This window comes from Bos indicus, chromosome 8 (genome assembly GCF_029378745.1).
Source record: "Bos indicus isolate NIAB-ARS_2022 breed Sahiwal x Tharparkar chromosome 8, NIAB-ARS_B.indTharparkar_mat_pri_1.0, whole genome shotgun sequence".
NCBI classification, from domain to species: domain Eukaryota; kingdom Metazoa; phylum Chordata; class Mammalia; order Artiodactyla; family Bovidae; genus Bos; species Bos indicus.
The window spans coordinates 103,999,661-104,003,697 of record NC_091767.1 but is presented as its reverse complement, the minus strand read 5'-3'; the positions used below and the strand labels follow the sequence as shown (position 1 = coordinate 104,003,697).

Here is a 4,037-nt window from a genome sequence, read left to right as displayed (position 1 = left end):
CCCCCCACCCCCACCTGCTTCCATGTCCTTCTTCCCAATTTCACCACCCATCACTTCCCCTCAGAAACTCGGCAGAAATTCAAACTCCTGACTTCATTGCAAAATAATTTTGATCACCTCAGCCCCAGGCATTTCCAACATCCCAACAACCAAATATCAGTTCTTACCTGCATTCCATAGACGACTTGTAAATCAGTTTTTGTTTTATTCCCCAGCTAGGCAGGTGCGAGGATGTGATGGGATGAAGATAGTAAACACTGATGGGGCCTTTGCTTTGGGCCAAGCACTGGGCCGAGGGCTTCGTGATTCACTCGTGCAGTCTCACAACAAACCCCAGGATAATTATTAGCCCCTTGATAATTGTTAAGTAGGGAAACAGAGAGATTTACCAACTTGCCTAAGATTGCACAGCTAGCAAGGAGTGGGGCCTGACCTCAAAATCCAAGCTGATGTGCCTGGGAGCTCTTTGGCTTATCCAGGATGTCACGGTCAAGATGCTGAGTGCAACAGGACCATGCTTCCGTAGTGTCCCCACCAGGGCTCCAAGGCCAGGAATCCCCCCAGGGCTCTCTGCACTTCCTCCACTCCTGCTCCTATAGCTGTTTGTCTTCCCGTCAGTGAAGCCTGCTCTCTGGTGTTGAGCTCCGGGCCACTAAGGCACCTCCACACATGGCTCTGCACGAGAGCCAGGGCTGTGGGGAGCGTGAACAGCCCATGGCAGGGGATCTGGAGGCCAAATTCAGGCTCCAGCTTCGCAGTGGAGGATCCTAAGAACTGGGAGGATCCTCCCCCCACGCCCACTGTGGCCAGTTAAGATAGTCTGCCTTTCCTGTGAGCGTCACGTGCACACTAATATCCAGAGGTTCCTGGGGGCCCTGAGGAGGTGGAAATAGTGGATAGACCACCTGGAGGAGTCCTGAACCCCTCTTGTGTGTTCCCCATCTCGCAAACAAATATCTTAGGATTCTCTCACCACTTTCGTAATACCATTCCAACAATGTCCCATGTTTGCCTGGCTTGCAAGCTACTCTCCTCCCCCACTCCCTCTGCTAAAAGGAAAACGTGGGCATTTAAAAGAGATCAAATAAGGTTAGCTAATTGCAGCTAGTGAACCCACCCCCAAAGAAACAATACAAGCTGCCCATGGAAGGCAGTGAAACTAAAACAAGGAGCTGGTTGCTCAGCAATCGCCCGCTGTACCTGGGGTCATGTAGCTGGGATCCGGATGCAGGCTGCACAAGAGGCAGGTAGAGATGCAGCAGCATCCTCCTCCAGAAGGGCTGAACACAGCAACCAGAGACCTCACATCTGTCAGGTGGACAGAGCTGGACCTAACTGCCCGGTCCGCTGGTTGTCGTAGTTCCCCCCCACACTAAGTGGGGATACAACTGCTCAGTGGTCACTGCTTTTCACGTAGTCACAGGCCTCAAAGAACTTATTTGCCTCTGTGTTTACTTTAAACCTATTCACTCAAAGCTCACTCCGAAAGTGTCTTTTTCTTAAGGCAGTGCTAACCGGGATCAGGACTCTCTCTAACAGAAATAAACTAGAAAATGGGCCACACAGAATAAGGTGGGACAGAGTCCTGGAGAGGCCATCAGAGTGCTAAAGCCATCTGTGTCTAATCCCTGCCCCTTGTCACCCACAGGAGAGGAGAGGGAGGGGGAGATGCGGTGGGGGGCGGGGGATAGACAGGAGGAGGGGAAGAAAAAGGAAAAGAATTCAGATCATCGAGGCGCATATTAACACTTATACTTGAATTTTTCACATACACATGTCACAAGTCTTTAAATCTAGGAGAAAAATCCCCATCCTTCACTTTGGAGAAGAGGAGAAAAAGACAAACAGAGGTGGGGGAGGGAGGGAAGGACAGAAGTTAGAAAGGAAGGAGGGAAAGAAAGCAAGGAGGGAAGGAAAGCGAGTTTGTTTCTCAAACTGGCTTCACTACATGTTTCATCCAAGCTCTCTGGACACCACACGTGTTGTCTTAAATTTCTGCAAGCCCTGCTGTGCAAGCCCTGGGCCAGGAAATGGGAGCCAGACATGAGCAGATCTCTCTCTGCCTTTTCAATTAGACTTTAAAGGTGCTTCTTAAATACCCTCCAAAAATATCAATTCAATCTGCACTTAGTATAAGTGAATTTCCAGGAATTACACATCAAGTCAGATAGCTTTATCTTACATACTGCAACAGGTCAGGATTGAAGAGACCCCAAGGGAATTCCCTGGCAGTCCAGTGGATAGGCCTCTGTGCCATCACTGCTGTGGGCCCTGTTCAATACCTGGTCAGGAACCAAGATCCCACAATGTGCCATGTGGCCAAAAACAAAACCCTCAAAATCCCAAGGAACCTTCAAGGGATTCAAATGAATTTTCACTTGATCTCAACTTGTATTTACTGGTGACTTTCGATGTTTAACACTGAGCATGTCAGAACAGCTACTCCTCAAATGCCATCTGTAAACCCAAGGCTACCTAGCCCTTTGTTTAACGAATGGCCTATTCTGGAGTTTCTCCTTGACGAGTTAGCCAAGGAAATCGGAGCACTGAAGTCAGCTGAAATGACCCTGAGGTTAGGGATTCTCTGTGATTCCGAATTCCACTGACAATGGCGAGGCTCTCCCCTAGATGTCGCTATTGCGACTCTCCTGGATATCGCGCCAAAAGAGTGGAACTCAGAAGCCAGGACATGGTAGACGCAGAGTCATGAGGATAATTCCTCTCCTTCTTGGAAGGATTAAAGTATTTTCAACAGATGACGAAGGGCTATTCACATTGTCCTGAGACCATCCGATGGCCTCAAACACTTAGGTACATAATTAACAAACTTCAGTCCACCAGATAATGTCATGGGCTCTGGTTTAACGAGCATCTCATTGGCCAGACAAGCCTGCTAAGAGCGCTGCTAAGCTGTGCTACTTCAGAACCAAGGGAAGAGTTGGGGAAGAGGGGTCTACCGCGTGCTGGGTTATCTCCTCCAAGCCGTGTGCTGTACAGGCCATTTGACATCCATAACCTCATTGCATCTTCGCAACATGCACACGCTGGGGTTGACTATTGCTGTCCCCACTTAACAGATGCAGTAATTGAGGGTCAGTAACAGGAAGGGACAGGTCTGACGTTAGAAGCCTTGACCAGGACCCAGGTGCTTTCTTTGAGATGCGCTGTGTCTGTTTTGCTCCAGTATTAACCTGGAAGGTACTTGGCACTCAGACCACACACTTTCTGGCTGGAGTGGTAGGTGTGGCTTGTTTTGCCCGTTGGACATTGTTGCATCTTAATGGAAGCCTGACAGCCCCTGACTTGTTACTTGGCAGGGTTCAGCCCGTGAATCTGAAGTCACCTGCTGGCATTCCCCGGGAAGAGGAAGTCCGGATGGCTCATTAGCACTTGTTTTCCAGGCACACACAGCTGTCTGGTCAGTTTTCAGGCCAGTGTGTATGGCGGCTGCACACCCACTTATTCCTACATTTAAAGCCTCTCTGCTCCACGGGAAAACTAAAAACCAGGGCAGAGCCCAGGACTAGGAGTCAGGAACTCTGTGATCTGAGCCCAGCTCTGCCACTTAACCTACTGTGGGGTCTTGAGCCAGACCATTAGTCCCTCTGGATTCAGCCTCTCCACTCACAGATCTAGGGTCACAGTTAGCTTGGCATCCGATGGTCCTTTCGGGTCTAATATTTTGAGATCTCAAGGAGGGTTCCCATCTTCACGTTGCATTGTTCTGACTTCTATCTAGAACATGACCCTTCCAACCACCTAAAGCAGCATTCTCTCTCCCTATCTCTGTCTTCTATGCACCTGACCAGGAGGGTTTTGTTGGCAAATATTTCTCTCCAGGCTTCCTAACAAAGCCCAAGGAAATGTCATGATCCTTCTAGAGGAGACCAAAGCTTGAGAGGATGGCTTACAAATCTTGCCCACCTGAAGGCCTTGGTTCTCAGGCACTCACGAAGAACCTGAGTTGTCTAAAAGATGGAATGCCCGACAGAAGCAAGGGGTCCCAGACTGTGGCCCGGCCCCACCACTGACTCATG

At 49.6% G+C, this 4,037-nt stretch overlaps 1 protein-coding gene across 1 annotated transcript in view; it reads left to right on the top strand.

Moving 5' to 3' along the window:
- TNFSF8 (TNF superfamily member 8) overlaps positions 1-4,037 on the top strand; it is a 31,382-nt gene that overhangs the window by 17,437 nt on the left and 9,908 nt on the right. The gene's annotated exons all lie outside the window — the stretch shown is intronic.